The 24,972-nt window shown below is 43.2% G+C and overlaps 1 long non-coding RNA gene across 1 annotated transcript; it reads right to left on the reverse strand.

Annotated features, from left to right (window-relative positions):
* Window positions 1-1,972: 1,972 nt before the first annotated feature.
* LOC130106762 (uncharacterized) lies at window positions 1,973-21,389 on the reverse strand. Its single transcript, XR_008809762.1, has 3 exons — window positions 21,353-21,389; window positions 17,965-18,117; window positions 1,973-2,016 (listed from the first exon to the last, which is right to left on the reverse strand). It is a non-coding gene; the product is annotated as an uncharacterized LOC130106762 (long non-coding RNA).
* Between the last annotated feature and the right edge of the window lie 3,583 nt (window positions 21,390-24,972).

The raw sequence follows: 24,972 nt of genomic DNA on the forward strand, positions 1-24,972 counted from the left end.
TGGTTTCATATGCAAATGCTGTGTAATCACAGCATTGTAAAATGGCGACAGTTGAGTCAGTTGAGGCTGAAGAGGTCACTTAGATGAGTGATGAAACTTTCTCGTTGTGTCCAGATGAACTGATTCAACTTTCTGTGATTTCCTTACCTGGTTTATTGGGCATTCATCAAGACATACAGTAGGTGGACTTTTGTCTTTTGAAGCTGAGATGGTCATGAAGCACAAATGTTTGTCCAGTCCACCCACATGAAGGATTCCCGTATGCAGTCGCCTGCTGCTGAGAGGATGTGAAGTGAACTGCCTGAATCTCTGCTGACAATTTTCATGCATCATTTTTGGAAAAATCAATGTCAATCAAACACTCGTGAGATTTCATGCCTTTCTTGCACTCACGGTATTGGATGTAGTGCGTTTTAATCTTGAAATGATGCCTTGTGAAAACTCAGCTGGTTCTGGATCATATCAGTCATATCTCCTGGAGAACTCTCCAGCTCCCTTTTCACAGTTGTTTGGACTGGTTGTGATTCTTTCTCACTTTCTTTGTTTTTCTTCCTCCTTTCTCCCAGTTCAGTTGTCCACTGAATAAATCTCATTGGAGCCTCAGCATCATAGTCACGGCTGAGCTGATAGACATTGCTTCTGCATTTGGCGCATTCTCCATACATGCATTCTTTGCTTCCAGGGTCACAGCATATTGAGTTTGTGATGATTTCCAACTGAGTCGTCGTAAGAAGCTGGAGTGTATGAAGCTTCTGCACAAGGAAGGATATGTTCTCAAGAACTTTACAGAGACAGGCTCCTCTGTCAGATATGGATGGGTGGACAACCCAGAAAGGATGCATGCAACAGAAAGGTGCATATGACTGCTGACTTGATGGATTCTCAAGAAGGAATTTGCAATGACGATTTTTCATGGTCTCATTTAGAAACCTTTTCTGCATTTTTGCTTTTTCCCCTTGTGATGGTTTGTTTATTTCCCGCAGCTAAGCGGCTGACATCATCTCTCAAAAAGAATTCCCGTACCTTCTTTTGGAGCTTGTTTTGTGTTGATCAATATTTTCTTTTTTGAAAAGACAGTTCACTTTGGTTCCTCTTGCCAAACCATGAGGTCTCTGTTGTTTTCTGTACTTTGTAAAATTTTTATGATCTTTCCTGACACAATTCTTTGTATCATCTGATGCACTCTCTCTTCTTTGGTCTCTTGGTACTTTTGTCTGATATTATTTATCAGTGCATTATGACAAAATAGAGTTCTTTGAACCTCTGCAGGGACTTTATGTCTTCCTATCTGCTTCCGTGTTTTTGATCGAGGGGATTCAGACGCACACTTCAGTCTCTGGATGCATTTCTGGTATTTTTGGACAAGCAGTGATTTTCTTTTTCAGCAAACTCTTTAATTTTTGAATTTCTCTGTATGATTTGGAGTTCTCCCATTTTAATTTTCTTCGCCTTGACCTCTTTTGTCTTAAACGATAAAACAATTTGAATTTCAAGTAGCCTATTTCAATTAATATTTTTCAGCTTACTTAGAACATGGGCAGTTAACTTAAAGACACACTCCTTAATCCTTAACAGTAAGTTAAAATACCCTTTATTATCAAAGGTCACAGTTGAGTTACATACTATGTTGTCAATCATGACACAATACTGACAATGCTAACAATCAAAGAACTACACTTTTCTCAGTCTACCTGTGACTTACTGTACAGTTACTCTATAATATAATTATAGACTCATGGACCTATGCACTCACCTAACCATGCACTAATCTAACCTGGATATCTGCGGTTCAGGGTCTCGCTCAGGACTTTGTGGTGGTGTCATCCCTACAACATCTGTACTTGTATCTTTGCTCCCTTTCATCCAGATTGGCCACTGTGCTTGTCTGCCCTTTATTTCTCCTTTTACTGCCACCTATTTCTGTCGTTTTGCAACATTTCTGCCTTCCTTGGATGGTCAGCATCTTGTTGTGCCCTGTATTGCTGTTTCCTTTCTGCTGCTGACAGCTTCATGTACCTAGAACAGAAATTATTTAATTTCCTTAACCTGCAATGGTGTATCAAAAATGTACCCTTTACAGTAAAATGACACAGAATCCACAATAAGTGCAAAATGCAAAATGCTTAAATGTGATTGGGAATATTTGACTCTTACTCGCCATCAACTCTGTTATCGTTAAACTGTTTAAACCATTAACAGAGTTGACCGTAACAGAGTTGACTTTTTCCAACATTTTGTGCCTTAACTCCACGCGCTAACCCCAAACCAGATTCCACACGGCATATCTAAAAACGGAATTTTATGGATTTTCGTCGTATTGTTTGTTAAACATTGAATAAGAGATTCACTACAATATCACAATAACAGATTTGACAAATAATTAACCTACTGTTGGTATATCCTCAACATTTTGTACAAAATAATGAAAGCATGACATAGTACCTCATTGCCCTCCAAAGGTTACCCGCCAGAGGAAGTGACATCACTGGGTGCAGGTCACATGCTTTTTATATTAACGCTTAGGAGATTTCTATACAGTTTTATAACAGAGGTAACAGAGTTGACCAGAACATAGGGACAGGCTGATTTTTTTTTTATTACTGAAATTACATATAACACAGAAAACAGCTATTCTATACAATTGATTTTATAACTGTTAATAGAGTAAGCACAACCCCCCCCCTGAAAATCAGACTTAATTAATTCAAGTTGACTGTATGAATCAGGAACTGAAGCCAGTCAATAATGGGTGGGGTGGCGTCATTTAGTTAATATCAAATAAACCAGAGGAGGTGCTAGTGCAGTGACCAGGACGCATATCCACAACCTTCACAGTCAACAGGTCTGCTTTAGGCCTAAAACAATAACAATAGATAGAAATACATTCTATTATTACTGAGGCCCGTTAACAAGTATGAAACAGAGTACATATAGAGAGTGCATTTACAGAGTATATTTGTGATATTGGGCTATATAAATAAAATTGACATATATAGCCTTAGGGTCGTACAGGCCTTAGTTTAAGATCTGTTTTCTTATCTGTTTAGAGCTATTCTGTTTGTATCAGTTTATTCAGTACATTTTCCTGTAATAATGGAGATTCTGTCTGTTCACTCAGTTATGACTTCCATTTAAAGGCTTGTTACCTAATATCTATCAGTTCTTTTTTTTTATGCAGCAGGAACATCATTCCCTTACCCTGACACATTCTAGTGGGATGGCTGGGCCTGCTTATCTAAACAAAGCAAATAAACTCTTTGTTTTATGTTGTAGACTCGACACAAAGATGAGCCGTGATCTGTATTTGTTGTTGATGAATGACAGTGTGGAAAATGTCTTTTCACAAAAATGTCTTCTTCTTCTTCTTCTTCTTCTTCTTCTTCTTCTTCTTCTTAGGGGTTGCCACAGCAAATCATGTTTCCATCTCTTCCTCTGCATCTTCTTCTGTCACACCAGCCACCTGCATGTCCTCCCTCACCACATCCATAAATCTCCTCTTTGGCCTTCCTCTTTTCCTCTTCTCTGGCAGCTCCATATTCAGCATCCTTCTCCCAATATACCCAGCATCTCTCCTCCACACATGTCCGAACCATCTCAATCTTGCCTTTCTTGCTTTGTCTCCAAACCGTCCAACCTGAACTGTCCCTCTTATATAATTGTTCCTAATCCTGTCCTTCTTCGTCACTCCCAATGAAAATCTTATCATCTTCAACTCTGCCACCTCCAGCTCCACCTCCTGTCTTTTCATCAGTGCCACTGTCTCCAAACCATACAACATAGCTGCTCTCACAACCATCTTGTAAACCTTCCCTTTAACTGTAGCTGGTACCGTTCTGTCACAAATCACTCCTGACACTCTTCTCCACCCTGCCTGCACTCTCTTCGTCACCTCTGTTCCGCACTTCCCATTACTTTGAAGTTGATCCAAGTATTCAAACTCATCCACCTTCATCACCTCTACTCTTTGCATCTTCACCATTCTGCTGTCTTCCCTCTCATTCATGTATATGTATTCTGTCTTGCTCCTACTGACTTTCATTCCCCTTAGATAAAATCGGTATGATGATGATGAAATTCGGTACTGGTACACTTCTTCTCCACTCCTCAGACATCCTCACTTTCCAAGATTGTGTTAGACAATCTAGTTAAAAACTCCACTGCCATCTCTCCTAAACACCTCCATGCCTCCACAGGTATGTCATCTGGACCAACTGCCTTTCCACTCTTCTTCCTCTTAATAGCCACCCTCACTTCCTCCTTGCTAATCAACATTTCCTGATTCACTATCCCCACATCCTCCAACCTTCTCTCTCATTTTCTTCATTCATCAGCCCATCAAAGTACTCCATCCACCTTCCATAACTTACTGTTTCTCTGGATGTAAAGTTTCTGATGTCTCTATACATATTCCAGCCACACTTGATTGCCATCCAACTGTCCGCAGTTACCATGCACATTGGAACCAATAGCATCATGTCAAGGCAATCATTACAGCTACAGTCTGACTTTGAGTCCCTCGCTCCTACTGTAGAGAGGCCAGGGTAAAAGAAAATGTATCCTGTCTGGCCCCATTCCATCCCTACATAAGGGCTCAGAGTGCTTTAGCCGCCTCTTCAGTCTGCACTGCTGGTTAATGATTTTGCCTACTGCTATAGGCCATGGTTTCATTATGAACTCTGACTCAATCTGACAAAGGAGGGACTTTTACAAAAAAGACAGTATTCACTCAAACGTCGAGGGGTTAAGCAACTGACATTTAACTGACATTTACTGACCACCCAACCTTCACAGTTCTTTTTTAAATGAACTCTCTGAACTGTAAATTTGATTGTTCTCAAATATGACAGAGTTATTGTTGCTGGCAATTTTAATGTACACATTACATTATCAGATTCTCTTGCAACCAACTTTTTAGATATTAACAACTTTTTTTTGATTTCTCCCCAATTGTATCCGGCCAATCACCCCACTCTTCTGAGCTGTCTCGGTCGCTGCTCCACCCCCTCTGCCGATCGGGGGGGGGGGGGGGCTGCAGGCTACCACATGCCTCCTCCGATACTTGTGGAGTCGCCAGCCACGTCTTTTCACCTGACAATTAGGAGTTTCGCTAGGGGGACGTAGCGCCTGAGAGGATCACACTATTCCCCCCAGTTGCCCCTTACCCCTGAACAGGTGCCCCAATTGATCGGAGGTGCTAGTGCAGTGACCAGGACACATACCCACATCCGGCTTCCAACCCGCAGACACGGCCAATTGTGTCTGTAGGGACACCCGACCAAACCGGAGGTAACACGGGGATTCGGACCGGCAGTCCCCGTGTTGGTAGGCAATGGAATAGACTGCCAAGCCACCCGGACTCCTCAATATTACCAACTCTTTTGACCTTGTTCAACATGTGTCCAGCTCTACGCATGACCATGGTCACACTCTTGACCTTGTTTTTACCCTTGCTCTGACCTTGAACTCTCTTCCCATGTTTGATTTTGTCTCTGACCACAAATGCAGTTTTTGACACCATGCTTCGGTTTTCTGCTCAACCGCACAAGCACACAGTAAACGCTCGCTTCTTCAATGCCAACTCTCTAGCTACTTTTTCATCCTGTTTCTCTGATTCCTATACTCCACCACCTGACTCCTCCGATGTTAATGATCTTGTAACCTGGTTCAATGTTCAGTGTGCTTCAGGCGCTAGATACCACAGCTCCTTACTCTAACAGGTCATTTTCGTCAACACTCTTGCCCCTGGATTAATGACAACATTCATCATCTGAAAAGAGAGGTCAGAAGAGTGGAGCGTAGGTGGAACAAATCCAAACTCAGGGCTCATTCTCTTCCGTCTGAATGAACTGCTGTCCATGCTCAGCCAAAACGTCAAAGAGGCGAGAGTTGTCTGCTCTGCAGGCCTAATTAGGGACAATAACACAATCAGAGGTTCCTGTTTAAAGCCACTGACTGGCTTGTAAACCCTGTCCATCCTGTTGTATCTGCCTCCTCCCCGGTAGACTGTGAAATTTATAACATTCATTCTAATTGTAACATTGCAAATACCCAATTTCCCCTCGGGGATGAATAAAGTATTCTGATTCTGATTTCCTCTGACTCATCAGTTTACTGTCCTAATCTCCTGTCTGATTTCTCCCTGATCTCTCTGCACAATCTTATTGATACTGTATCCCATATACACCTGTCCTCTTGTCCTTTAGATGTAACCCCCTCATAAATTCCTTATAGAGGTCCTGCCTACCCTGGGCTCTAGCCTGCTCTCAGTTATTAACCTTTCTCTCAATGCTGAGAGAAAGATGGCGAGTGTCCAACCTATTAAAAAAAAGTTCTTTATCCAACCCTACCAAATAACTAAAGACCTATTTCAAAACTACCATTCATCTCCAAAATTCTTGAAAAAAGTCCTTGCACAGCAGCTCCTTGAGGTCACTGAAGGACACAATATCTTCAATACATTCCAATCTGGCTTTCGCCGCCAACATAGCACAGAAACAGCACTACTAACAGTGTCAAAGGACATCCTCATGCAAGCTGACAATGGGGAACATTCTATCCTGGTCCTGCTTGACTTAACTGCTGCTTTTGATGCTACTGATCACTCCATCTTGGTTGAACGTTTAATTAAGTGGGTTGGTATCTCGGGCTCTACTCTCAGTTGGCTCTTGTCCTATTTGTTTAACAGGAAGTTTCAAGTTGCCATAGACAACTTTGTGTCCTCAACTGCCCCTATACTCTGTGGAATTCCGCATGCTACCTCTCGGCAATCTGGTTAGCTAGTTCAACTGCATCTCTCACCACTGCTACGCTGACGACATGCAGCTGTATTTATCAGTTAAGCCAAATTATATGGGTAATATTGGTGCCCTTCATGGCTGCCTGGCTGTTATTAAGGAATGGATGTCACCCAATTTCATTCAGCTCAATTCAAACAAAACTGAGTTTCTCCTTACTGGTCTTAATAAGTTTGTCTCAGATGTGAAATCTTGTATTGGCCCTCTGACCACCACTGTTAAACCCTCCTCAAGAAATCTGGGTGTACTCTTTGAGCAAAATCTGAATTTTGACCTACACATAAACAAGCTTGTGCAAACCTACTTTTTCCAACTCTGGAACATTGCGAAAATCAAATCAATGCTACCAACCAGAGATCTTGAACTACTAATTTATACCCTAATTTTTTCATGCTTTGATTACTTCAATGCTCTTTTCTCCTGTTTCAGCCAAGCAGCGCTGTCCCACCTGCAATTCGTGCAAAACGCTACAGTCAGGCTGCTAACCAATACCAATCTTAGATCCCACATCACACTAACCCTCACATCCCTTCATTGGCTCCCAGTAAATTATAGAATAGACTTCAAGATATTGCTTATCACATATAAGGCCCTACATCATCTTGCCCCTTTATACATTTCCGAATTTTTGCATCCTTACTCCACCTCTAGACCATTCAGATCTTCCAACCAGGGTTTATATTGAAAACCTATAGATTTCTGCGTTCCACAATCTCCCAGGACCTAAGGTGGGCATCCAACATAGACATAATCACCAAAAAGGTCCAGCAGAGGATGTACTTTCTCCACCATCTCAAGAAATTTAACCTGCCTTAGGAACTGCTGATGAAGTTCTACCCTGCAATAATCCAGTTTGTCCTCTAAACATGTGGGCGGCATAGTGGCTCAGCGGTTAGCGCTGTCGCCTTATAGCAAGAAGGTCCTGGGTTCAAACCCCGGGGTTGTCCAACCTTGGGGGGGGGGGGCGGTCATCCTCTGTGTGGCGTTTGCATGTTCTCCCCGTGTCTGTGGTGGGTTTCCTCTGGGTGCTCCGGTTTCCCCCACCATCAAAAAAGACATGCATGTTAAGGTTAATACTCCTGTCTGTGCCCTTGACCGAGGCATGGCAAGACAAACTGGAGTTGGTCCCCGGGCGCTGCACAGTGGCTTCCCACTGCTCCTAGCTACACAGCTAGGATGGGTTAAATGCAGAGAAAGAATTTTCCTACAGGGATCAACAAAGTATATCACAATCAAAATCAAATCACATCCATCACTGTTTGGTTTGGTTCGACCGCCAAACAGGACAGGGACAGACTACAACGGACAGTTAAGACTGCAAAGAAAATCATTGGTGCCAACCTGCCCTCCATTCAGGACTTGTACACCTCCAGACTCAGGAAACAGGCAGGCAACATCACTGCAGACCCATCATACCCTTGTCACAACCTTTTCTAACTCCTCCCCTCTGGCAGGCACTACAGAGCACTGTACCCCAAAACAACCAGATATAAAAACAGTTTCTTTCCACGGGCTGTCATTCAGATGAATGCTTAACACTGTCAAATAAATCCAACCATTTTGTGTATACTGTACTGTACATTGTACGTATACTGACATGCTCTGTCATGTCCATCTACCTCAGCATGTATGTAAGTAACCTGCTCACATCTATTTCAGCATCTCTGATATATTCTCTGCACCACTACACTTTATCACCTATTTCACCTGTATAAGTCAATCCTTCTGTATATATCTGAAGATGGTTGTGTTGTAGTGTTGTTATTCTATGTTAAGTACACTGAGAGAGCCACGAAACCGGAGTCAAATTCCATGTATGTGCAAACCTACATGGCCAATAAACAGGGTTCTGATTCTGATTTCCAAAGCTTCTTGGGAGCTCAGGGCTTTGTTGGAAACGCCGGCATCTAGCATTCTCAGTTGATGGTGCTACTGTTGGACTTTCAGGTGACCCAGCTTGAGACACCTCCTGATGGCCCCACCTGGAATACCTTTTCCTAAGAAACCGTTGTTCCATAGTCATTCCATACAATAGCTAGCAAAACTGGCTACAGCCACTTGGTTAAACACAATACTGTGGCACTAAAGTGGCAAAATGAAAAGAGTTTTTTTGTGTGTCCAATCAGAACTCATGTTCACACACACTTAAAACTCGCACAAACACTCATGAAATCTATTCTAAGGCAAATTCTAATATAATTAGTACGTCACTGGCAGAGACCATGTAATGTAAAAACCATTCCCCAGTCTAAAATATGTTATTTTATTTTTCCCACGGTGCCACAGAACTGCTGTCATGGGTAATGCATCGCAAACTGTGGTCACTCATTCATGGACGCAAAATGTGGTCACTCACATGCGAGCACGCTGGACTGCATGTGCTATTAGTCTGCTGCTTTCCTTGCTGTCCTTCGATTGCTGAACTCATGCGTCCTACTCGCATCTTTGTTATAGTCTTTGATATATCAACCACATACATTAACCTTGTTGTTGTGGGCCGCACCTGCTATTGTCCTCGCTCTCCTTTGATTTTCTCAACAACCGTTCCTCTACGCACAATAGCCACCAAGACTGTGGGATCCCAGGGTCCGCTTAAGAAGATGATGCTTAAAATGTATCCCTATCAGAAGCCGTTATTGCTGATGTATGTCTTCAGGTGAATCATTTGACAATAAACTGAATGCGTTTTTAAAGGTGACAATGATTTATGTTTGATTTTTGTAATGTTCAATGACAGCAATGTTTTTTCATGCTGATCCTGATCAGAAGAATGATTATCATTATCTACTTAACATAGACCGTTAGCACTGTAATGCTCTCTCCAAGAAGTCTTGAAGTATACCGAAGCGAGCGCAGAGCTCCCTACTGCCTTTTATACTGGGACAGCACAGCAATTAAAGAGACACTGCTTTTTATTTTGTGTCAGGTGTGCCATGAGTCTGGATGGTTTCATGCTCGTTTTCTCCACAAAAATCTGGCGACCCCTGGAAATTATCTCGCAACCCCCCTTGGGGGTCTCGACCCCCAGGTTGAAAACCAAGGCTATAGAGAAGCCTGGATTAGAACAACAACCTTTCATTATGTTCTATCGTATCTCTCCATCTATCGAAGGTCAAATCAAGGAATAAGATTTTTGGCAATTTTCTTAGGCCGTAAACGAGGAGACACAGAAATATTGTTAAAAACATATTAAAGACAACAGCAAGGATCAAACTGGATGCCTGCAATAACGTTGATGATTGAGGGTAGCAAATGTTAAGGCCGAAAGCAGTTGCATGCCAAGGAAATGTAAGTGGGAGTATGAAACAGAAGAGGTCGTGCTGGGGGAAGTACAACAACCACACTGTAGTTATGAGAGTCAATTTTGCGATTCATGACTTCATGCACTGAACTACTACAGACAAAAAGACTCTTCGTTCAAGTCTAGATGCAGCTCCATATAGAGAACTGGAATACAAGTGGCATACCATTAAGCTGCTCATAATACATGACCAGATACACATTGAAAATCTTTCAATTAATGAAGAGAACTCCAAATACCACTGTCAAAGTATTTTTTCAAAAAATTTCTAAGGTGTTTCAGGTATTATTTTTCTCTTGTGCAGAACCTCTTAGAAGACCTTATAAGAGACTTGCAATTTAATTTTTATCATATAACATCCAGTAATTCAAAATTTAGGCTACGTGACATTTCTCATCAATCATCATCATCATCTGGGACGTTAATGTCTATAGACTGCTTCAAAAACTTTTGAGCACATAGATTGTGATAAAATCTACTACTACGACTACTTTTGGCAGCTCCCGTTACGGGTCGCCACAGCGGATCATCTGTATTTCCATTTCTTCCTGTCCTCTCCATCTTCCTCTGTCACGCCAGCCACCTGCATGTCCTCTCTCACCACATCCATAAACCTCCTCTGTGGCCTTCCTCTTTTCCTCTTGCCTGGCAGCTCCATATTCAGTATCCTTCTCCCAATATACCCAGCATCTCTCCTCCACACATGTCCAAGCCATCTCAATCTTGCCTCTCTTGCTTTGTCTCCAAACCGTCCAACCTGAGCTGTCCCTCTAATATAATCGTTCCTAATCCTGTCCTTCTTCGACACTCCCAATGAAAATCTTAGCATCTTCAACTCTGCCACCTCCAGCTCCGCCTCCTGTCTTTTCGTCAGTGCCACTGTCTCCAAACCATGTAACATAGCTGGTCTCACAACCATCTTGTAAACCTTCCCTTTAACTCTTGCTGGTACCGTTCTGTCGCAAAGCACTGCGGACACTCTTCTCCACCCACTCCACCCTGCCTACACTCTCTTCTGCACTCCCCGTTACCTTGGACAGTTTACCCCAAATATTCAAATTAATATGCCTTCATCAACTCTACTCCTTGCATCCTCACCATTCCACTGTCCTCCCTCTCATTCACACATATTTATTCCGTCTTACTCCTATCGGTCTGTCTGTCAATGCTGATAGGTACGCTGGTACACCTAAATCCGACAGAGCCATTATTAATGTTATTATCTGTAGCTGTGTTTATCCTGTTATGCTAACATCACACCAGCCTGCCATGCTTTTAACCCTCACATGGTTTCAGCCTGTAGATGTCCGAAAACTTACTCAAATGGTCTAGGGTTTACTTACTGTTAGCTACGTCATTTTAATATTAGGACCCAAAGGGTGCAATAAATCACAAGTTCCCCAAGGTCAACTTAAACCATGCAGTCTCTGCCAGGACACATTTCCCTCTGGCGAGCTGATATATTGGCACAGCATGTCCCTCACAGCATATGCCAGTCACCCACCTTGGTTGCTCACTCCCCCCCACCCACCAACACACCACCACCACTGAAAACCTTCCAGCTGATTCTTTGCTTTCTGCTTAATAGTCCAGCTGGTTCTCAGCTGTTGTGAGAAGAGAAGAAAACTGTGTAGAATGCAGGCTGTCAACACGATGGCATCCACCCTCTTGTGGTGACGATAGATTATACAGTGGAGGAGTTGCAAACCTGGAAGCCAATATCCTGAAAACATTTGTCATGTCTTTGGTGCGAGCGAGTCTGTAATTTCAGCTGCAACTTTGCGTCCAGGGCCTCATCGAATAAGGGTGTAAGAGAAAATGGCAGTGATGAAGGGAATGGGTCCTAAATCCTGAGCACCAGTCATGGCAGCATCTGGTAGCATATCCATGACTGTGGCCTGCTGCTCTCTAGCCAGTGCTGATACCCTAAACACACCTGTATCACAGCACCAACAATCCTCTCCTATGGTAACCAGTCTGAATTTGTTTTCACCATCCACTAGTGCCAACAAGACCACAGAAAGAATTTTCCTGTAACTGAAGTTCGAGTTGCCTGACACAGGGTGTGCTTATATTACAATATGTTTACCATCACAACAATACAAATGGAGGAGTCCCATGTTTCGAGGAACACATTATCAATTTCTCTCCAGCTCTCTTCTGTTGACTTTGCCATAAAGGTTTCCATCACTTTCCTATCATCAGCATTAAAGGTCAATTACAGCTTGACATAATGGTTAAGTTATATCTGGAGCTGCTGGCCACATAGCAGTTTTATTTATTGATTAATTTATTGAAATATCTTCGGATTGCAGCATTAGATGTCATTTTATCCAAAGGAGTTGAATCAAGTGCAACTGGACTTGGTATATATCCGCGAAGACGTTTCGCCTCTCATCCAAGAGGCTTCTTCAGTTCGTGCCTTTCTGACTATACCAAGCTAGTCTGACTGGCTGGTGATGAGACTCAGAATTTATCCTCTTTGAAGTCGTTGTCAGAGCTGTTGATGTCCATGGCTCTTTGTGTTCCGATGTTTACCAACATGTCACTTGTTCTATCTGGTGCCCAGAAAAGGAGAGAGTAGCTTTCAGTGTTAATGTGTTGCTGTAGCATAGCCAGAAATCGCAGAGCGGGTGGGCACAGAGAAAATCAGGTGGGCCTAGCCCGTCCAATCATGCTTAACAGGTTCTGAAACGCTTATGCTAACCAAAATAGGCAATTACAACTATACTTGCCTGAATGCTACACATACAAGGCTTATACATAATCAGAGGTGATGTTACAGGCACCAAGACGAACAACAGCATCTCATAACCTGGCATGGTAGCCACATGTTCACACAGACAGACAGACAGACAGACAGACAGACACACACACACACACACACACACACACACACACACAGCCGACAGACACAACAGCATCATTAATCATTATCTATGGATAGAGGTACACCGGCACCATCATGCTCTGTAATGTTTAACACACACTCTCTCTCTCACACACACACACACACACACACACAAGCATAAAATCCAATCGTACGCCCAACAAAAATTATACCCAATAAACAATAATATTGAAGTAGGCAATAGGCTACTACAGCCCGAAATTGCAAATTAGCTTATTTTTGATGAACAGGGGCTTGGTGTTCAACACTGAAATTATTTCATTACAGTCCAACGAGTCAGTTAGTTCTCTTTCAAAGGAGAGCAGGGACAAAGTGTTCAGTCTGTAAGTCATTACTGATGCCCTGATGCCAGTTTATCTGATGGAAAAGTGTGTGCTGGTGGGCTATATTAATGCCTTGTCACTAAAGGTGTTTGACCGAGGCAAGCCAGAAGCAGCGGCTCTCATAAACCCATACCTGTCCTCCTTAAAACAAGTCTTCAGTTCCATGATCTGCCTGTCTAGTATATCATTCCATATATTTTAGGTCTGAGTTGTCCTTTACACGTGATGTTTTTCCCAGGGTAGGTTCAACCTGTGTATTGCTCAACTTAGCTGGCAACTTCCTCTTTTGAGACCCAGTGACATCCCAGCTCAGAAGGTCATGTTTCTTCTTCAGATCATCTGTTAGTGTCATTACTTTATCAGTCATTTCTGTGTTCCTGAATGTGTTGCAGCTCTCCTTAAGACACTCAGTTAGATCAACACAATCTGTAACTGATACGGTGGAAGACTGCAAGCCGATAGTGGTTTTGACAAGCAAAAACACTTTTTTTTTTCATTTACATTTCCTGAAGTAGCGAGTCAGCTTAAAGTTTTGAGTAGCCGGAGCGTTCAGAGAATTCAGCAAGGGTCTCCAAAATTGAACCACTAACTGTCAAGACTACTTACTGCACTTGACCACGAGCTCCATCCAACATCGCAGGATCTCTCTAGTTCCAAAGTTCGCCTCCCTAGTCACAGCTGTTATGGATTTCCATAAATCTAGCATGTCTATGTGACCCTGTTATGAAACTATGCAGGTTCTTAATGACATCGAAAAATGATGAAATGCCGGGGGGCACCTTTGATGCTGTGCGCAGGATGAGGTTTAGGTGATGGGAATTGAAACGTCTTCTTTAAAATCATATGTACCCCTTCTTTGTTCCCAGACATAACCAATGCCCCATCGAAGCCAAATCCAACGCACAACGCGGGGTCCAGCTGCAACGGCTCCAGTACTTGCAGGATCTTTGCTGATATAGCATTTGCATTCATGTCCCCAGTCTCCACAAAACCCTGAGCCCTTTCCTTCAGCATGCCTTTGTGTATGTATCTGACACAGATTGCAACAAGTTTTCATTTTCAAGTGTTCACACTCGTCTGCCAAAATTGCATAGCACGTCTGTCTCGTCATTCAACTCCATCTTTATTTTGCGGATAAATAGCAATGTTGCAATTTCCAGTGTCTCATTCTAGATGTCGGGGCTCATAAGTTTCCCTTTTCTTGGTAACTCCTCCTGTCACCGTTTCATTTCTGACTCACAGTTAGAGATCAGTTGAAATAATTAACAATAAGTTGCCTCTGTTCAATGCTTCTTTGTTTTCACGATGCCCACGCAACGGGATATCTTGTTTTGCACAGAATAAAACGAGGTCTGTTACAATTTTAATGTGCCCTCTATTCCTTTCCACAAATGCCCTGTTGATAGTATTGAAGCGAATTCAGGGGGCAGCCGGGAACCGCCGCCACAGCTGGGAAGCGAACCCGGGTCACCCGCACTACGGACGACTGTGCTAACCAGTCAACTAAAGGGTCCGGCCCCTTAGCCAAGGGCTAGCGAGTCTAGTCATCCGTGGTCGTTACACTACCCCCCTCCTTCAGGAAACACGTCCCCATGCTTCAGCATATCAGCTCCCTCACGCCTCTGGGCGCACGCGCTTCCAATCTCACTTCTGACACCAATGTAGCGAATTCAGGGGGCAGCCGGGAACCGCCGCCACAGCTGGGAAGCGAACCCGGGTCACCCGCACTACGGACGACTGTGCTAACCAGTCAACTAAAGGGTCCGGCCCCTTAGCCAAGGGCTAGCGAGTCTAGTCATCCGTGGTCGTTACACTACCCCCCTCCTTCAGGAAACACGTCCCCATGCTTCAGCATATCAGCTCCCTCACGCCTCTGGGCGCACGCGCTTCCAATCTCACTTCTGACACCAATGTAGCGAATTCAGGGGGCAGCCGGGAACCGCCGCTGCAGCCGGGAAGCAAACCTGGGTCGCCCGCACCACGGGCAACTGCGCTAACCACGAAAGGGCCCAACTCGTTAGCCAAGGGCTAGCGAGTCTAGTCATCCGTGGTCGTAACAGTATGTTGATTGTATCCTTCGGTTCTGCCCAGTGCTGTAGCATGTGCCCAGCTTTGTTTCGTCATGCTTTTTCCTCCTCTTTCTTTTTAATCTTTAACCTACAGTAATAGCAGATCTCTGTCCCTCTGCAATGGCGTGGGCTGTACACTAAGTGAAAGAGGAGGGGCTGCTCGCAAGCTGGCATTTGCGAAATGCACTGCCACTCAAAAAATCTGACTTATCAAGAAGCAACAAACAAGAATTGTTTTATTTTTATTGGTCGCGTGTTCAGATAATTGACAGTATTTATTGACTGGTATTCACTGGTTGAGCCATCAAAAAGGGAAGCCTTCTGATTGGGTGGCTTGAGTTCCAAGTGGGTGGGCCCAGGCCCACCTAGGCCCACCCACAGCTATGCGTCCAACGTGTTGGAACTAGCAATCTTTGCAGCAACGAGCATGCAGAAGTGGACCAGCAAGAAGAGGTAATGAGAAATGGGAAGTGCTTTATCAATTCAGTCACTGTCGTCAGTAGAAATTCCCAGGTAATTAACATTACATTGCATTATTTAATAGCAGGTTTGCAATTGCGATTTTCAAATGACCGTTTGCTAGCAGGCCAAAAAGTTTTCTTCATTTTTCAGTTTTATTTGCCTCAAAGTGGGCAGTTGGTTTCATTACCTTGAAATAAGCTAGCCACAAATAAATGGCTATAATAAATATTCATGCCGTCTTTTTATATTCCAGCTTGCACGGCTTCCAAGACATCCTTAGAGCGTCTTCAAAGCATCTTTTAGTATATGTTGATTTAGGATACCTTAAACCCTAACCCCAATTTTTACTATATGACAATACCGATAATCCGATAAAGCTCTTTGCATGACTAAAGTTTCTCTTTTTTTTTTCTCGAAAAGCTCATTGTTTGATGTTTGAGCAGCAGCTGCTGCACCAGAGTATCCTGGAAGTAACGGAGAGGAATTCTGGGATGGATGTGGAAACCACATTTCCAACACCTATATGGCAATCTGTTTAGTTAAGTCTTTAATCTTGTAGTCACGGCTAGTGCAAACACAGTGGAGGGCTTCATTTGCCTTTGAAGAGGTGCCTGATCCGGTGGCAACATGTTTCTGTTTAAAGCCACGGCTTGGCAGAGGGGTTTTTCAGCAGCTTGAAAGGCGTCACTGATTAAATGGAAATAAGGACCTGAAAAACAATCTACACATAATCTGCCCTCGTAGAGGCTGGAGATTCCACAAAAATAAAGCGACTCATAAAAAAGAAGTCTTTCTCTTCAGAAACAGAGGCGACATTTATGGTATGTCACAACAAAGCAAGAAGTGGCGCAGGAATCATTACTGCGCGGCACAAACTGATTTTCTCTGTATTAAATAGCCTGTCCTTCAGCAGGGGGCTGCTGTGATTGGTCCAAGATTAAAAACTGGCCGAGGCCAACTGGGCCAGCAGGAGCTTCATATTCATAATTTTTGCCCGTTTCTTGTACCTCCGGTCCCTTTGATGCCTCGCTTACTCTTAGTCTGAGAACAGGCACCAGGATTTTCATGAAGACCCAATCTGATTTAAAACAACATAGAAGTCACCTGGATAAAACACTATACTGGTTTCACTAATGCCCCTTTTCCACTACACGGTACCGGCTCAACTTGACTCTACTTTTTCGTTTTCCATTACTGGAAAGTACTGGCATTTGGTAACTGTTACCTTTTCTGGTACCACCTTTGTCGAGGTTCCAAAAAAACTGGAGCGGGTACCAAAACCAATGCAGACCAGCTACACTGAGGGGGTACTGTTACGGTAATGGAAAACAACACTCTGCGAGTCGAGTCAAGCTGAGCCGGTACCATGAAGTGGAAAAGGTGCATAACAGTCCGCCCCTGTCTAGTTTTAAGTGTGTTGACAGGACAGATAAACTGGTATACTGTTGGGCTGCAAAGAAATCACGTACACACACACAGATAGAAACATGCACAGATGGCTCTGCATGGAGTATGATTTGGTACTACTGATGTACTAATTACAATAGATGGATGGCTGGAGGCATGGAGGGATGGATGGATGGAATGAATGATGATGGACTGCTTGATGGATGCTGAGGTTTTGTGGATATTCATGTTACCTTAGTATTTAGTCATTTTAATCAATTTGGGGAAAGTGTCACTTGGTTGTGATTTCACCAGTGACACTCTATTGAAATAATTTGTCAATACTACATTTAAAATAAATAGAAAATAAATTTACCTTTTTTTTTTGGACAAAGCCACAACCATGATTTGCATCAATTATCATTCAAGGGATGTATAAATGTCCGTGAAGGGATGATCATTAGTTTTTCAGCCATGATGCACTTTTTAGTGAGTTTAAAAAAATGAATGAAGAATACATCATGAACCGTCCTTACTGTAAAAACCCAATTAGAAATCGAAATGTAATGTACTCAGTGGTGCCACTGTCACCAATTGCATTTGATAAGGATTACTCCATTGTACTCGATGTGTTTTCACACCCAACTCTACACACACACGCACACACACAATCTTCTCCTACATCCATCATAATAGCGCTCAGACAAGCCATATATACCTCTGTATTGGTGTCATCAGGGGGCCGACTGCAGTGGCAAATGATGACATTATATTTCTGCAACCTGGTCCACATGATAAATGACACTCGTGTGCGATCCGGTGGAGGAAAATAACGCCAACGCCGAAAGGAAACGTTGCCCCCTCTTGAAGCCTGTTTTTAAGAAATACAGAGAAGCAGACGTGTCATAACTGTCATGTTTTCCAACACTTGGTTTTTATAATCTCGAGATTTAAAGCCATTAAATTTACTCCCCCCCCCCCCAGACAAGACTGTCTCGGTGTTAAATCCAATTAAAAATGAAAGAGAATGACAACAGATCTGTTTATACTTTATTTTTATATCCTATATGAGGCAGATGGACCACTATATGGACGGACCCCATCGTCTCTGATCAAATACAACTAAGATCTGTCTCTTCCATATAACTTAGTTTTAGAGACGGCAGCATCACAGTGACACCCACTTGCAAAAGTCCCATTTTAATAGTCTAAATATAGACGTGGATGCCATGCAATGGATCAAGCATGGCTGTTAACTCTCTAGCATCCCAAAACAGAGACGAACCTACTGCAAAACGACAGGATTTTATGTGAAGTATCAGACATATCTGTGTTATTATTAGCGTGAACCCTGTTCACATGAAGGAAGTGATGGACAAGGCCGATCGTTCTCCTCTCCTGAATTCTCCTCACGCCCGACAATCACAATTCTCAAAGCTGAAGACAAAACAGAGACAACGAATGATGTAAACCTCTACATACAAATAGTGATGTTTTCGGTGTGTCTCATTTTCTTTTTCTCCCTCCTTTGTGCGCAAGTGTATCGGTTTTCATTCTCTTGGGCATGTTGACTTTTAAACTTCATATTTTCTCTCCCTTTCCTCTCCCGTCTCCTCTCTTTCAGCCTCTCGCCTGTATCAGGATGCGTACAGCGTGAAATTAAAGCAAATGCATTTCTGACTCCAAAATAAGTGTGCCCCCTCTGATGAGGTTGGAGTCAGTCCAAGGCTCTCTGATGAAAACATTCTTTACACTTATTTTCCTTCACGCTGGAATTATCCCCCCGCTTATTATTGTTCAGTATATATACGACTCCTTCCAGCAGCGGCATTGTGCCTGGCATGCATAAAGAACTCCCAGCCACAACACTGTCTTATATGTGTCTGTGTGTCCAAATCATTTTCAAGCTGTCGTTCCAAAGAACAGGGAAAAACAAAACAAAACCTCGTTTTCCACGAGAATGGGAACTTTTTAAAGAACCGGTGGATTTGTCCACACGTTTTTGAGTGCTTACAACGAGTTTTGCGAGGTTTGCAAGGTCCTGTTTTTGTGCAACTCGCTCGGAGGTGAAGTGGAAAATGAAAAGGTTCGATTCAGATTTTAAAAAACAAAGAATGCGAGTTGAGTAGCCAAGTTGCCGAGCCGTGTTCCTGCAGGTAACAAGACCTTTTAATCGTTAAGAAATACACTGTTCATTGTGCAGTCAGCGATTATGGAAAAAGGGAATTCCATGTGTTGTGGCATATTGAATGATGATAATGTATTTAGATCTCAAACATCACATTAATAATATGTGTCAATTATAGTACACATCAAAATATCTATTTACTTCCAGTCCATCTATCCATTAGCCAAGCTGCTTATCCCAATTGGGGTCACGGGATGCTGGAGCCTATCCCAGCAGTCGTTGGGCGGTAGGTGGGGAGACACCCTGGACAGACCACCAGTCCATCACAGGGCCCACACATTCACACCGAGGGACAATTTTTTAGTATGGCAGATTCACCGGACCTACACGACTTTGGACTGTGGGAGGAAACCGGAGCACCCGGAGGAAACCCACACGGACATGGGGAGAACATGCAAACTCCACACAGAGGACGACCTGAGCTGACCCCCAAGGTTGGACAATGCCGGGGTTTGAACCCAGGACCTTCTTGCTGTGAGGGGACCGTGCTAACCACTGCGCCACCGCGCCGCACTACTTCCAGTCTTTTACTGTAATAATACTTACACCCGTCTGCATGGGATAATGAGGAAATTTCAGTGTGCCGTTTACCCGTAACAAACTATTATTTGAAAGGTATTACACTTGAACTAACTGCGAGAAGGCAAAGCCAAAAATGTAGAAACCTTCAAAAACAGAAAATATTGCAACTCTTGTTGCCAGTAAAAACATTTATATTTCATATAATCCATTTCTCCAAACATTTCAACCCATCAGAAGGCCTTCATCGGGATGCATTTAGAGAGTAAATCAAGGCTTCTTTCCTGGTTCTCCGGACTCTGAGATGGAGGGCAAAATATAATACCACACAAGAAAGCAAGAGAGATAAAATCCTACAAATCTATACAGAGCTCCAAGTACGCTGACATCATGTAAAAAAAGAGGGGAGCTCATTTACCTATACAGAACTAAAATTGATTGATAATGCACTCTCGTCTTTCTCCAAATGCATAGCTTTGGGTGATTATTGTGTGTTATCAACACAATCCCAAAGTAAACATATCCACATAGGGCATGACCCCACTCTTAAAGTGGCAGTAGGCAACTTTTTTTGCTTTAACTTATCATTATGAAGTAAATGTTGATTGCACAGTGTAATGGCTATAGAATAATGATACCATCGGCATTTACATTGGTGCCCTATAAGCCTCACTTTCACGATGCAATTTTGTCTGCCATCAGGTATGATCTTACGGGAAAATGAGGCCACAATTTATGGCACAAAGGAAGTGCATCAACCATTGCGCAACCAAAATAGGAAGAGGACAGTGCCTTTCCCCAGTAGCTTTCGGTAGCTATCCCTTGTAGTGGAAATGGCGAAACCGAAGTGACCGTGGAAACTCTACCTGGCAAGAGAAAAAGAACCCTGTTGACGGAGCAGGCAAAAAAGGTGACAAGGGAGAGTAATAGAAACAGAGGTAAAACAAGAGTGGACCCCAGATGGGCATTCACTTGGTGGAGCGAGATCCAGTGTTGTATCGAAATCTGTTTCCCCATTGAGATCCGTTTCCCCCTGGCCAGACTAAAGCATTCGCATGGAAACAGGTTAGCTATCGGTTATGATTAGGTTAAGGTAAGCATTAGGTTAAGCTTAGGGTTAAGGTTGAAGTTAGGTTAAGGTTAGGGTTAGTTTGAGGTTGAGGTTAAGGTTAGTCTGAGGTTGAGGTTAGGTTAGGGTTAATCAAGCATCCCGGTGTTGTATCGAACTCTGGCTAGGGGCAAACGGATCTCAATGGGGAAACAAAGTTAGATACAACATCTTGGACTTGAGAGGGTTCCAAACTGACATTCAGTTGGCATTATTTCTACTGGATCAGTAAGTAACACAACCTGCCTACTTATTAATACTACCGGATGTTTTACTCTGCCTTTATCATACCTGTGCTGTATATAACTTGACAGTCAGATCAATGCCCTCCTAACACCAAGACTCTGAAGACAGTTGGCCCCTTGTCCACCGGTGTATTGACGTTGCAAGGAAAGGTGAAACTAAAACACACAAAAAGCATAATCAACAGTATGCCTTCTTTTAACATGTGCAGATATACACAATGTAAATATACCAACTCAGTCTTTAAAATTAATTAAATCCCCTTGCTTTTTACTGTTTCAGGTTGTAGTCATTGTATATTTAACTTCAAATGTAATAAATGGCATATCTTCACAAGTAATTATCTGTTCATTTATTTACTCTCTTATATGAACTTCCAGTGGCCTCGGAACAGTGTAGCCATTAGCAATAGTAACTCGGTAGATTTCTGCGTCCAACTTCACAGAATGTAACACTGTCCCAAAACTAATGATCCGCGATCGTAGACAACGATAAAACAATCAATGCATACCCACGACGCTACCAAAGGCATAAGAAGTATGCAGGTGTCGCTTCTTCTTCTATCGGTTTACTGGCGAATCGCAAACAACTCTAAGGTGCATACCGCCACCTACTGTACAAGAGTGTGTAACATCATGTCATGTTACCCTATTTCTTAGATTCTACCCATCAACCTTGTGTCACTTAAGATAAACAGTGCCTTCCTGGTTGTTTTAATCTCTTCTCCCTCTCCTTCCGTTCCCAGTATCCCCATCAGATGCCACTCCTGTCCAGCCTCTCGGACTTCATCCTGTAACCTCTTTCCGCTTCATACATGTTACACTGCAATACTGCACATTCAACGTTTTCTTTAACTCCACAGTTCTCACTTAGCACTACCCCTTTCCCCCATTTGCACATGTCGCTGGATTAGCTCGGATACAATAAAACAACGGCGCTCTGTCGCGCTCACTACTTCCTGATTACTGGTCACATGACATAACTTCCTGTTACTGACAGCCTGTGACTCTTAAAGTGACCGCAACAAAATACGGAAACAAAGAATTACTTTCGAAAACGGAAACAAGACTTCCAACATATTAACTGGGTTGTAACGAAACAATGGCACTGAGATCGGAGTTTCCAGTTCAAACTGGGATTCTTACGGTTGTTTCTTGCTTTTGGACAGTAGCCAGGCTGCTAATAAACGGAAAGTGATCTGGTCGTCTTTGCCACAGCGGTGCAAACAACAAAAACACTTGGAAACGCTGTGGGGGGGGGGGGGTAAAAAGTTGTCTACAGCTGCTTTAAACTGAAATACCCCAGGGCTTGTGAGATCTGCATGTTTGATGGCATTGCAGTACTCCAATATTCTGCTGCACACCTCTGGATGTTTTGCCCACATAGAAACTATGCATATGCATTTAATGGTACAAATCACATTTTTCGAGTTGCAGTAAATTGTGCTTTTAATATTAATAGCATGGCCCAGTCCTGGGTGGAAGAACTGTTTCATATGTTTATTATGATCTGGGCGCAATTAGCGAGCGCACCTACGGTTACCTATATTTAGCATTTATTCAGTTTTTTTTCTTTGTTGTTTAGCCACCTTGGCAGCTGATGAGTACGTAACACACAAAACAGGCTTGTACTGCTATGTATGTTTTTTTCCCCTATATAACTTTTTTTCCGAAACCGTCAATGGTGTTATAAGTGCTTAACTAATGAGGAGAGGAATATCAACACACATACAGGAAAAAAAAGTTTTAATGCATAGCAGTACAGGCCTGTTTCACACGAGACGCACGAAACAGGCCTGTACGGTTTTGGGGAAAAAACGCTATATGGCGCTGTGGTTAGCGCGGTCGCCTCACAGTAAGAAGGTCCTGGGTTCGAGCCCCAGGGTAGTCCAACCTTGGTGGGTCATCCCGAGTTCTCCTCTGTGTGGAGTTTGCATGTTCTCCCCATGTCTGCGTGGGTTTCCTCCCATAGTCCAAAGACATGCAAGTCTGGTGAATTGGCCGTACTAAATTGTCCCTAGGTATGAATGCGTGCGTGCGTGTGTGTGTGTGTGTGTGTGTGTGTGCCCTGTGACGGCCTGGTGTCTCCCCGCCTGCCGCCCAATGACTGCTGGACCCTGAGAGCAGGATAAGCAGTTAAGATAATGGATGGATATATATATATATATATATATATATATATATATATATATATATATATCCCTCTCACCCCTTTTTGGGTGGTGCGTGTCTTCCTCAAGCTCGGGTCATCTACCAGTTTGAGGATTCTGCGCAGTATCTTAGCTGTTCCTAGGACTGTGCGCCTCTGGACAGAGACCTTAGATGTTGTTCCTAGAATCTGCTGGAGCCACTCTCTTAGTTTTGGGGTCATAGCCCCTTCTGCTCCTTTTACCACTGGGACAACTATGGATTTCACCTTCCACATCTGATCTAGTGCTTTCTTCAGCCCCTGGTATTTCTCTAGCTTCTCATACTTTCTTACTGATGTTGCCGTCACTCGGGATTGCTAGATCGATCACTACTGCTGTCTTTTTTTGATTGTTTGGGTTTTTTTTAAATCTGTTCCTTGTCGACCACCACACTGCCTGGTGGGTTAGCCAGCACCTGCTTGTCAGTCTGGAACTTGAAGCCCCACAGGATCTTTGCTCTGCCATTCTCAACCACCATTGGCGGTGTCTCCCATTTGGACTTGGGGACTTCCAGTCTGTATTCAGTACAGATGTTCCTGTACACTATCCCAGCCACTTGGTTATGCTTTTCAGTGTATTCTTTCCCAACAAGCATTTTACACGCTGCTAATAAGTAGTGGACTGTCTCAAGGGGGCATCTTTGCACAGCCTGCATCTTGGGGCTTGTCTGGTGTGGTAGACCCCTGCCTCAACCAACCTGGTGCCAAGTGCCTGTTCTTGTGCTACTATGATCAGAGCCTCTGTGCTGTCCTTCAGTCCAGCTTTTCCTAGCCACTGGTAGGATTTCTTGATATTAGCCCCGTCTTCTATCCATCGATGGTACATGCCATGGAGGGGCTTAGTCTTGCTCATCCTCCTCTTCTTCTTCCTCCCTACTCAGTCTTCTGCTGCCTGAGGTACTCACTCAGCAGTTCGTCCTGGGGGGGGCTCTTTCTGATGTATTTGTGGATGTTCCTTGTTTCCTCCTGCGGAAAAAAATTATATATATAGATATAGATAAGTGTAGGGGGAAAAAAAACTTTAATGCATTTCAGTATAAGCTTGTTTCGTGCATCGCGCACTCAGCTGCCAATGTGATTAAATCACATTGGCAGCTGATATATATATTACTTAGGGCAGGATCTGCACTCAAAATGTGCCAATGTTTTATTTAGAATATGATACCGAGTGAAGAGCTAGTTTCAAGTCTGTTTGGTTTGTAATCATTCATTCTTTCTACAACCTCTGAGTCTGTCTACTACTTGGGTAAGACAAACTTCTCATTAGTGTTTTTCCCTGAATCAGTTAAAAAAAAAGGCATTTTCTTTTCACTTCGTCCCGTTCACTTGAATGTATTCTTTGGCGACTCGGTGTAACTGGCTCTTGGACAGGCTTATTTGGCGGGCAGGGTGTGACTGCTACATGTCTGCAGAAAATTGCTCCTGTCTGTGTTTTTCTCAAAGAGCTCTGCATTGAGAAATGTTCCCGATTTGGTCCCTCT

The sequence above is a fragment of the Lampris incognitus genome, chromosome 2, assembly GCF_029633865.1.
Source record: "Lampris incognitus isolate fLamInc1 chromosome 2, fLamInc1.hap2, whole genome shotgun sequence".
NCBI classification, from domain to species: domain Eukaryota; kingdom Metazoa; phylum Chordata; class Actinopteri; order Lampriformes; family Lampridae; genus Lampris; species Lampris incognitus.